This window comes from Erpetoichthys calabaricus, chromosome 10, assembly GCF_900747795.2.
Source record: "Erpetoichthys calabaricus chromosome 10, fErpCal1.3, whole genome shotgun sequence".
Taxonomy (NCBI): domain Eukaryota; kingdom Metazoa; phylum Chordata; class Cladistia; order Polypteriformes; family Polypteridae; genus Erpetoichthys; species Erpetoichthys calabaricus.
In genome coordinates, this window is record NC_041403.2 from 159314840 (window position 1) to 159327221 (window position 12382).

Here is a 12382-nt window from a genome sequence, read left to right on the forward strand (position 1 = left end):
CCACTTCTTCTCTCAACCACGATGTCAGTATTTTCTTGTTAAAGAGTAAACAGGGTATTCTATCATTTACAATATTAACGTAAAACCCAGTACTTTAGAAACAATTCCATTAGACATCTGAAAAGTCAATGCTGGTGTAATTCATTCATACTTTCCCACTGGACATTTTAACCGCTCAAAAGTTAATCTTTGATGGCTCATGAGACTTCACGGAGATTCTTATTTATGGTTAATTTAGGAATCAACTTTGTCCCATGTCTCCTTAACTTTAGATGTAAAGCAGACATGAGATACAACTGAGGTAAAAGGAGTCAAACTTAAGAATTTGGTTAGAAAAGCATAATTTGTGAGATCTCTTTCTAGTCTTGTTTTAATCACTTTCAAGACATTTTATTATGGAACTGATGCTTCTTTCCAGGGTTGTTTAAAACATCTGAGCTCTCATCAGCTACATTTATTTTGCTTTTCCATTTGGAGCATAGGCAGTTGTGGTGTCAGCAGTGGGATTTGAATCCACAGCTTCAGGATTTGAAGCCCAAAGTCTGCCTGCTTTTTCTTCCAGAATGTGTCTGACCTAACTGGAGTACAGCAGTATAAATTAATACCACTAATAGTGTTATTCAGAAGCAAGAACTGCATTTTGTATTCATAGATGAGATTTTATCCCTACCCTAACACACATCCACACCCATCTTGATTCTTTCAAACTGCAAAAAAAATGTCAAGACATTACTTGGAAAATCTGAGCCCATTGTGTGACCTTACTGAAATCTCCACTGAAATTCAAGAGGAGATCATTGTAAGAATATCGGGGATAAAGGATTCAAGAGAAAAATCTGAGAAGCACAAGAAGAAAGACCATGTCTCCATTTTATTTCTTTTCTGATGTCATTGCTGCTGAGGAGAAGCCAAAAAGATATTAGGGAGGTCTCTCGTTTGATTTCTCATTCCTATAGGTTTTGCTTTTGAGCAGCACTGGCCATTGTTACTCATCTATCCATCAGTTATCTCCTCCGTGTTTCCAATTCAAAGTCATAAAAAGCCAGCACCTATCCCAGCGACACTGCCCACAATGCAGGCACCAACCTCAGACAGGGCGTTGTCCACGGCCATTCTTAGACAATCATTAGGGGGATCAGATTCAGATTTACAGACCAATCCAAAGTCTACATATTGTAAGAAAATAGACGAACAAAGGAGAAGGTTTGGGGATCCAGCCCATATATTGTCAACGGCGATTATCTCTCTCACAAAATGCCAGAATAATGGCTGGAGTGGAGTCCCAAACGGGACTGACTTGTAAGATGAGGTAGATGGGTTTTATAGATGCCAGGTAGGAAGAGGCGGGTCCTTGAGGGATGGGTTGGAAGTGATGTCAGCAGGTAGGCGTGGTCAGGAAGGGAGGGAGTACGGGAGCTGGAAGTATTTTAGCTGGGTTTCCCTTCTGGTGATCTGTAGGAGAGGGAGAAGAGACATTAGTGCACTTTGTCAGCTCCTGACTCCATGTCTTACCCATAATTATACCCTTAGACTTCCTCCTAAGTGCAATATATTGTTTGAAAAATAGTAGCTTCATAATACCGGCACTTTCTTATAATCTTCATGAGAAATTTGAGCCGCAAGTACAGAAACAGCCTTGACTTGTGCACTTCAAATCAGCAAATTCTACTCTCTGGTAATGGCTCCCAGTGTTCTGTAGTACTTATTTTAAAATTCAGAATACAACAAGCTGTTGGGCATTTTATTTCGTTTACTGAGTACCTGCCAAACAGTTGTTAAATATTGGCAGACATTACTCCCTCCTTCCCGTCTACGGTTAGGCTGTAGTCCTTCAGGGTGTACTGCTGGGAGCTCGTCTGATTGCTGTGTTTAGTAGGCAATTAAAAGATTTAATATTAACTTCACTTCATAAGCCAATGATAGGTAGCTATATTTAACAATTAAACCAAAACAATGTTATTATGTCATTAACCAGGAGTGAAAGTGTTTTGACCTTGAATTTGAAGAGTTCTTTTACTGGGACGTTTCTTAATATACTAGATGCCGATGGTGGAATCAGTAGCCAGTTGAGGACTTTTGCATGTCAGGTTATTTTCTAACCCACCAGACCAGGGTCGTTGGGGGTGCCGTCTAGCATATGTCTTTGGACAGTGGGAGGAAAATGGAGCACTTGGAAGGAAACTGCACACAGGGAGGACACAGGACACAAAGCCAGGTCTTCTTATAAGGCAACAGAAATAATAATAATAATCCATTCATTATCTAACCTGCTATATGCTAACTACAGGGTCACGGGGGCCTGCTGGAGCCAATCCCAGCCAACACAGGGCGCAAGGTAGGAAACAATCCCTGGGCAGGGCGCCAGCCCAACGCAGAAAATAATAATTATTTTTATTATTATTATTATAGTAATACTAATGGCTGGGGGTTGCTCCTACTGAGCAGCCTGAGAGCAGGAGTGACTAACCACCCCAGGCAGAAGGTGTCAATTCATAAAAAATTTAAAGAAGTGTATTAGAAAGCAAAGGTTTTATTATTTACAGTAACTCTGCCAAAAAAAATGTAAAGACACTGTTCATTACTTTATTTTGACCAGCAACATGACTCAAAGTGGGCAATTAAATGGGAGTCCATGAATGGTGGCACCACACAGAGTGCAGACTTAGAAGCACGTGTGTCGTAAATATAACACGTCTCTTTGCACTGTCCACGTCTGTTGCACACAACACATTTAGCAATTTATAACTGTTTGCACTCAGTGGCCGTCAGAATGTCTCTGTAGTGCTGCCCTAATAGTCAGGACATGTCAAATGTATTGTGATGAGAAAATGTCCATGGGGCAGCGATCTGCATTAGTAGAGCTTATACAGGGTTACATCATCCAATCAATTATCACTATCTTGATCACTTTCAGTATCATTAAATATTCATCTTGTAACAAATGTTCATCCATCCATCCATCCTCTTCCGCTTATCTGAAATCAGGTCATGGGGGCAGCAGCTTGAGCAGAGATGCCCAGACTTCCCTCTCCCCGGCCACTTCTTCTAGCTCTTCTGGTGGAATCCCGAGGCGTTCCCAGGCCAGCCGAGAGATATAGTCCCTTCAGCATTTCCTGAGTCTTCCCCGGGGCCTCCTCCAGGTTAGACGTGCCCGGAACACCACACCAGGGAGGCGTCCAGGAGGCATCTTGATCACATGCCCGAGCCACCTCATCTGACTCCTCTCAATGCGGAGGAGCAGCGGCTCTACTCTGAGCTCCTCCCAGATGACCGAGCTTCTCATCCTATCTTTAAGGGAAAGCCCAGACAACCTGCGGAGGAAACTAATTTCAGCCGCTTGTATTCGTGATGTCGTTCTTTCGATCACTACCCACAGCTCATGACCATAGGTGAGGGTAGGAACGTAGATCGACCCGGTAAATTGAGAGCTTTGCCTTACGGCTCAGCTCCTTTTTCACCACGACAGACCAATGCAGAGCCCACATCACTGCGGACTGCCGCACCGATCTGCCTGTCGATCTCCCGCTCCATTCTTCCCTCACTTGTGAACAAGACCCCGAGATACTTAAACTCCTCCACTCACTCCCAACCCTAAGAGGGCACTCCACCCTTTTCCAGTCTCGGATTTGGAGGTGCTGATTTCCATCCCAGCCACTTCACACTCGGCTGCGAACCGATGTAACAAATGTAGTTGCTGCAAAACATCAGCAGCTTTCTGACAACATGACTGCTTCTAAAACTATTTTCTGCCAGCTGTTGTGTCGAAAAAAAAAATTCTGTCACTATACACTAAATAGCCGTGTCAATGGTGGCAGCATACTGAGGTACGAGTTATATCATACGCTCAGTGAGATACAACTTAACTCGTACCTCACATTCGAATTGTTAAAGTCACTTCCAGTTACCACATCAGTGTGTCCTCACAGGCGAGTTGTTCTGTCCATCCGAGTTGTCATTCATTGATGTACACCTCTTTGCGCTCAAGAAGTCCACAGCGGGGCCTCTGGAAAGATATCAGTGCAAGTTTGATTTGTTGTGATGTCATTCATTCTCAAACATGAACTCCTTCTTCTCGCTACTTCTCATGTCCCACTCCAGGGTAGGGTAAATGCTTATATTAGTCAGACTTTTAGTGCAATTACTAGGAGTAATTCTGAGATACCTTGTAAATATGGATAGCGGTGTTTTCTGCTGCACATAACCTCCAATGGCAAACCTCCATGTCTGGGGCACTGAAGCCTGAACCGTTATAGAGACCCCTTCGCAACCAGCAACTTGGTCTGGGTAACTACTGTTTTCTTCTTCAATGGGGTTGTTCCACAACAGATCACCACAATTTTTAATTTAACCACTACATCTCAGATTTTGATTAAAATTGCTCTACTGATTTAAGTCACAAGTCAACGTCACTAGTGTGAATAAACATTTTCTATGTCTTGTAGTTTTCGAGTTATGGGGGGGATGATAATGAAAGTGGCTTCTCTGGGCCCCTCCAGGCTTAGGAGGCCCTGAATCTTAAGCTTCATTAATTTCACAGCAGATCTGCCCCTGCTAGCCACTCACTTATTTCCAGATTGCTGGGTACTCCAGCTAATCTCCTGCTTGACCCTTTAAACTTAGCTTCATTTTTGTCCATTTTCAGCTACTTTGATTTAGCTGGCTGTGACATGCTTCACTCAATATTCATGTTCCACCCTTCATTTAGTAGATAATACTCTCTCTATTAATTTTACACAATTGAATTAGGATGTTCAAGAATGCCTTGAGACGGAAATTGAGGGCAGATGTTGCTGTGATATGGGCATCTTTTAGTAAAGAAAGCAAAACATTGCCATATAGTTTAGGAGTTTGCAATACAGCATTGTAATAGCAACACACTACGTGTGGAAGAAATTAATTTGGAAGCATGTTGAAGAAAGAAATTTGTCCTCAACTATAGGACCTCTTTGAGTAAGAATCCAGGCAGGAGGAATCTTGTCCATTGCGTCTTTTATTATCTCTTCAGCAAATGTTAAAGAGGGAGCATTAATGTTACAACAGTCTACTGACAGCAAATGGTCACAGAATGCAAAGGTATGGTGGATGGCCAGGGATCTTTCCCAACCGGGATACCCCCATAGTGGAAGGACTAGATAGAGAGGACATGTAGTGGGCGCTACCTCACCTGGAGCGCCAGATGGCAGCCCCCTTGGGTTGCAGCAGGTCCTTGGATTCCCACAGGGCTTCATGGCAGTTGGAGTTTGACGAGTTTGTCACTCTTCAGAGGAGAGTCAAAGGGAAGCACAACTTTGGTGTCCATGGGTGTAACATCAGTTTAATATGTCACTGTCGTCTGAACAAAAATATTTTATAAATCTAACATTTCTTTGCATTCACTTGCACAGTGGACACAGATTTTAGCACAGGGGCTCATCATTTAGAACTGCTAGGCAAACATTATAAGACAAGACAAGTTAGGCAGTCAGACTGATAACCATTGTATACTATTTCTGTGTGTCAGAGTCAGCATGAAATTATATCCTCTTTGCCTTGTTTGGAATGGCATGATTCACCTAAGTGGAGGCCTGCACATGGAGAAAGAGCATAAAGCCTTGAAACATTGCCCGGCACACCTTTGAAGCCGACGGACCGTATGGAAGACGACGTCATCCAATCCTGAAAATCTTTCCAACTGCACGGAGAAAATGGCAGACTCTACACATCGGGCCCCCACTCCCGAACTGGGTTCTTGTCATGGCTTCCTTCTTCTGTTATGCAGAGTAAACCATCATTAAAAAAAGCTGTTATTTCTCCTATGTGATTTCTTACCGCCGTATCACAAATGGAGGGGTATCACCTTTTTATATTATACAGTCATATGAAAAAGTGTGGACTCCCTCTTAATTCTTTCGATTTTTATTTATCTTTGGTTGAGTTTTCAAAGTATCAACTTCCTTTTAATATATGACATGCCTTATGGACACAGTAGTATTTCAGCAGTTTATTGGATTAACAGAAAAACTGCAATATGCATCATAACAAAATTAGACAGGTGCATAAATTTGAGCACCGTGACAGAGATATGACATCAATACTTAGTTGAGCCTCTTTTGCCAATCTAACAGCATCTAGAGGCTGTCCTCCTATAGCCTTTGATGAGTGTCTGATTCTGGATGTAGGTATTTCTGACTATTCTTCCATACAAAATCTCTCCAGTTCAGTTAAATTTGATGGTTGCCGAGCATGGACAGCCTGCTTCAAATCATCACATAGATTTTCGATGATATTCAAGTCAGGGGACTGTGACGGCCATTCCAGAACATTGTACTTCTCCCTCTGCATGAATGCCTTTGTAGATTTCAAACTGTGTTTTGGGTCATTGTCTTGTTGGAATATTCAATCCCTGCGTAACTTCAACTTTGTGACTGATGCTTGAACATTATCCTGAAGAATTTGTTGATATTGAGTTGAATTCATCTGACCCTTGACTTTAACAAGGGCCCCATTCCCTGAACTAGCCACACAGCCCCACAGCATGATGGAACCTCCACCAAATCCTGACAGTAGGTAGCAGGTGTTTTTCTTGGAATGCGGTGTTCTTCTTCTGCCATGCAAAGCTTTTTTTGTTATGACCAAATAACTCCATTTTTGTCTCATCAGTCCAAAGCACTTTGTTGCAAAATAAATCTGGCTTGTCTAAATGAGCATTTGCATACAACAAGCGACTCTGTTTGTGGTGTGAGTGCACAAAGGGCTTCTTTCTCATCACCCTGCCATACAGATGTTCTTTGTGCAAACTGTGCTGAATTGTAGAATGATGTACAGATACACCATCTGCAGGAAGATGTTCTTGCAGGTCTTTGGAGGTGATCTGTGGGTTGTCTAACCATTCTATAAATCCTGCACATATGCTGCTCCTGTATTTTTCTTGGCCTGCCAGACCTGCTGGGTTTAACAGCAACTGTTCCTGTGGCCTTCCATTTCCCAAATCCATTCCTTACAGTTGAAACTGACAGTTTAAACCTCTGAGATAGCTTTTTGTAGCCTTCCCCTAAACCAGGAGACTCAACAATCTTTGTTTTCAGATCTTTGGAGAGTTGCTTTGAGGATCCCATGCTGTCACTCTTCAGAGGAGAGTCAAAGGGAAGGAAGCACAACTTGCAATTGACCACCTTAAATACCTTTATATCTCCTGATTGGACACACCTGTCTATGAAGTTCAAGGCTTAGCGAGCTCATCCAATCAATTTGGTGTTGCAAGTAATCAGCATTGAGCAGTGACAGGCATTCAAATCAGCAAAATTACAAGGGGACCCACATTTGTGCACAGCCAGTTTTTTCACATTTGATTTAATTTAATACAACTAAATATTGCTTCACTAAAAATCTTTGTTCGGAAAACACCGCAGTACTCAGATGTTCCTAGGAAATGAAAGACATACCACTGTTATCTTCTTTGTTGAAAGAAGAGTAAATTATTATGCAGGCTGAGAGGGGCTCCCAAACTTTTTCCTACCACTGTATCTATATAGTTTCAAGTTATGTAACACACCGCAATTACAAAAGAACTCATTCCAACAAGGAAGCTAACACCCCCTGCTGGATATAGTGGGTGCCACCAAGGATGTCCTGCAGGAGTGGCAGAGCCTTACTATGCCACACCTGGGAGTACTTCCGGGTCATGCTGATGAGCCACCTGGAGTGCTTGTGGGTGTAGCATAAAAGGGTTCATTCAAGGAGCCCAAATCAGAAGGAAGAGGGAATAAGCTTGGTGGAGGAGGAGGAGGAGGAAGAAGAAGAAGAAGAAGAAGAAAGAAGAAGAAGAAGAAGAAGAAGAAAGAAGAAGAAGAAGAAGAAAAGAAGAAAGAAAAGGAAAGAGAGAAGAGACGGCAAAGGACAGAAGTGCTATGTGCTGCTTTGTTTGTGCTTTGTGCAGCGTATTTGTGCTGTTTAGGTGGGAAACGTTTGGGAAGAGTTTCCCACCGCTAAATCAACGGACGTATGTTGCTGGACTTGCATCTTGAGCCTGACTGTTTCGGGTTTGGGGAGCTGGTACGCTCACTTGCAGGCACCAAATTGACAAGTTGTTACTATAGGTAACTGAAGTTGCAAACAGATTCGTCTAACATTTACTCTGATTGGTTCAAAAGACCTGAGGTATTTATTCTTTCATGGAAAACCGTGTGCGTGACAACTGTTAAGTCTTTCTGGGTACATGATAGTCAGCCAACTTCTTGAACCATCACCCAGAACCGTGTTTTTATTTGTGGTTCAATTGACATTTATCTGGTTTCTTGATGTGCTTGAACATTTTTCTGACATTTATTAACCCTTTCATGAACCTTCTAAGATAGATGCTATATTTTAATGTGGAAATCATACCAAAACACTCTATTCCCAGTAACTATATTACGCCTTAATAACTATGTGAACCCCCTAAGTTTAATTTTTCTTCCACATACATTAATTATAGCAATTAGGAAATTAATGATTTTTATGCTGGTTTTTTTTTTTTTAAGTGCATTATTGTTTGGTCCCCCTGGGTACAAAATAATGGAGATAAGTTTAAAAGGTTAATATCCAGAGACTATGTGCCAAGTAGCCCCTTGTATTTGTCTCACAATGACATTTATAGGTGGGGAGTAGGAAAGGGTTGTGCTCACGTGTAATCCCCTCACCTCACAGGCTTTTATTTCAGTTCTTGTGTATTGAGTTTATCAATGACAAGTATGCTACTTAAAAATAAACACAACTAAGTTGTGTGAAAAAAAAAATTAAAATAAATAAATAATTCACTAGCAGAATTCTCAAGAACTCGACTCTTGCCAAACAAGTTCATTTCTTGGAAGTGATGATGTCCTTCTTTTTGCAATGCCAAAAATGTTGTTCTCGTTAAGCCATGTAAGGTTCTTGGCTCTCGGCCTTCGTAGCAGCTTGAGGCAGTCTTCCTGTGACATTAACAATATGTGCAGCGTGTCACTTTTTACGCCTTTCCTGATTTACTGAGGTGAACGGCTGTTGGCCCAGACTAGGAAGTAACATTTACCTGAATTTCAGGATTATTTTAAAACTCAAATTACATTACATAACATTTTCAAAGTCACTTAAATCGGCCTAAACTCTCCTGACTTCTGAATCCAAAAATGTAGATATTATTAGTTTTTAAGTCTGTGTTAATTGCCACGGTTTCATTTGTTTGCCAGAAAAACAAAACTAGAATGGATGAGACAAGTGACCCTCAGCTGGAATGCTTTTATAGGGTAGCTCTAGATCAGTGTTTCCCAAACTTCCCCCCTTGTGGCTGCAAGTTTTTGTTCCAACCAGCTTCTGTTTTTAATTGGACTCCTGGGCTAATTAAGTGATGTGTTAGTTCCAAAGTTCTGTGTTTTGGGAACAATATAGAAATTAGAAAATTAAGTTTGGTAAAAATATATATATATATTGTGGAGGACAGCCGGGTCCCATGACCGGTCGGGACACCCCTTCGACATATGTTCCGGGGGAGCAACCATGGGCTGCTCGATACCTCCGACGGGACGCTTGGTGGCAGCCTCCCTGGCTGATGGTGGTGCCTCAGCTTCCCGCAGGGCTCCATGGGAGATGGAGGTCTCCACAGCTCTGTTGGGATCAGGAGTGGCCACCAGGGCGCACTGCATGGGTCTCCTGAGCACGGCTGGACAAGTCTTCAGCCCCACCCAGAAGTGCAACCAGAACCAGGTGGGCTATAAAAGGGGCCAGCAACCACCACTCAGAGTCGGGAGGAGGACGACGAAGCTTGATGGAAGGAGTGGTGGTGCCAGAGAGGAGTGTGTTTTTATGCTTGTGCTATTTTGCACTGTGTTGTGCTTGTGGTTTTCACGGGAAAGATGTACCCCACAGGTGAAGAAAATAAAAGTTTTGTGTTTTTACACGTGCCTCCGTGTGAGCCTGTGCTGGGTCGAGCACAATATAGCACCTTATTACAATATATATATATATTAAAATGTACCAAGGAGTTATATGGGGGTGGTGCAGTGGTAGCGCTGCTGCCTTGCAATAAGGAGACCTGGGTTCGCTTCCCGGGTACTCCCTATGTGGAGTTTGCATGTTTTTCCCATGTCTGAGTGCTCTGGTTTCCTCCCACAGTCCAAAGACATGTAAGTTAGGTGCATTAGCGCCACGGTTTTCAAACTGTGGTACGCGTACCACTGGTGGTACTTCAAGTCATGCCAAGTGGTACTCGTGTTGTCCTTTATTTTCCACAAATCAATGTTGCTAGAATGCCAATATGTTGCATATAATCATATATAGTATAAGTATACTACTGTAAATGCGTGGAAGACTCCAAGCTGGCTTTTATTAGGCACTTTAACTGTCATAATTATAGTCATTATAGTGATTATAGTGACTTTTTCTTCAAAACAACACGGGCGTAAATTAACGATTCATTGACAGTGATACTTCAGTTTACTGGTCCTCGCGGAGTGGTACTTGTTCAAAAAAGTTTGAACACCGTGGCATTAGTGATCCTAGTGTGTGCTTGGTATGTATGTATGTGAGTGTGTGCCCTGCGGTGGGGTGGCGCGCTGGCCGGTATTTGTTCCTGCCTGGGATTGGCTCCAGTTGACCCTTGTGTTAGGATATAACGGGTTGGACAATGACTGACTAACTGACTGTCAATTATATGGGAATAATGTAGTTTTTTCTTTTTTAACAATATCTTCATCTTAATTTTCATTCTACTTTTCTAGGTGTTCTAATTGTTTAATTAATCCATTATTTACTAATTAGCGGACCTAACGCTAAAGTAGTTGCAGCCTTTGATGATTCCGTGTTGTTTGCCAGCGTGTCTGCTCTGCTCATTTTTAATTTTTCATTAATAAGATACAATGAAGGGGAAAAACTGCACAGAGAAAGGAGCAAAATAGAATGAAACCAACAAAAGAGAGTTAAGCATTTAAATCAATAGCAAAAGCAGAAATATTTCTAAATGTCTTATAAATGTAAAAATCATTTTCCTCAATATAAAATAAAAGACAAATAATACCAGCTAATTAAATGAGATCAGTGCTGTCAGGTGTTGTTCACTGATCAGGAATCTGGTTGGAACCACAGGACTGAGGTTGGGAAACACTGCCCTAGATGATGGTGCAGGAGTCAATGGAAGGAGAAAGGAAACAAAGACTGGGAACAAGTAGATGTGCCAGATTCCTGGAGCAAGCGCAGAATGATATTAGGAGAGGTTAGGAGCAGGCGCTGATATAGCACATTGCCACACCCACTACACGACATACCCACTCAGGATCCAGATTAGGACCCGAGTGCAGCCATGCAGCGGGTGACACCTCAGCACCACACAAGTTCAGATGGAGTGAAACAGTGGGAGGTTTTTTATGGTGGCTGGAGTGCCAATTCTGCCACCAACCCCTACGTTTTCCCTGCAGGTTGGAGGGCCTACATGCAGGGCTGGATGTAGATTAACGTCATATTACTGACTGAAGTAATCTTCTCATGGGCCGCCTAGGGTCAGGCCCACAAGATACCCCTCTTTACATTTTAATAAAACACATTCCGTTTTTACAGGGCGGCATGGTGGCCAGGGTTCGCATCCCAAGTCCTCCCCTATGTGTCTGCCTGGGTTTCCTCCCACAGTCCAAAGACATGCAGGTCAGTTAAACTGGTGATGCTAAACTGGCCCTAGTAGATGACAGGTTATGTTAGGGGAGGTCGCAGAGCAACAACAATATCTGCCCATCAGCAAATTGTAGGGCCAGATTGTAGAAGAGGACTCAGAGACAAGGCAGACACAGTCAGATTCCTGGAGACACAGCCAACAAGTTGCCTCCCTCCTATTGGCCATTCTCCAGCTGAGTCAGTGCTGGGCCAGCCAATAAGATGAAAGGACTCTTCTACTCCATGATTCGAGTGCGTCCTCTAACAGAGCAGAAAGGTGATTCTTCCAGAAGAATGTCATTTGTTGTTAAATAAACACATCTGTTAACAGACTTAACCTTCATACGGAAGTGTGTTTCGGTCATTGCATCCTGGCACTTGTTATGCTTTCTTGCTGTTGTTGCAAAGTGGCCTGGTTCAGCGCATGACTCTGGAGTACATCGTTGAATACGTATCGTATAAGCCTTTTATTTGAATGTAATCACATTCCTTTGATTATTAGTATTAGTTGTATTATCTTTGTGGTGAAACTTTAGCGTTGGTATCAGAAAATTGCAACAGGTCATTCAAGGGGTGCATTTTTGTGGCTCAGGGTGCCATATATTAAGATGTAATTCATTCTCATGAGTGCTTACTCCTCACTGGGAGTGAGTATAGGATGGCTCATCACCACTTCTCATGTCCAGCTGTAGGACAGCTGTAAATTCTCATCCTAGCTAGACTTTTGGTGTAATTCCTAGGAGTAATTCTG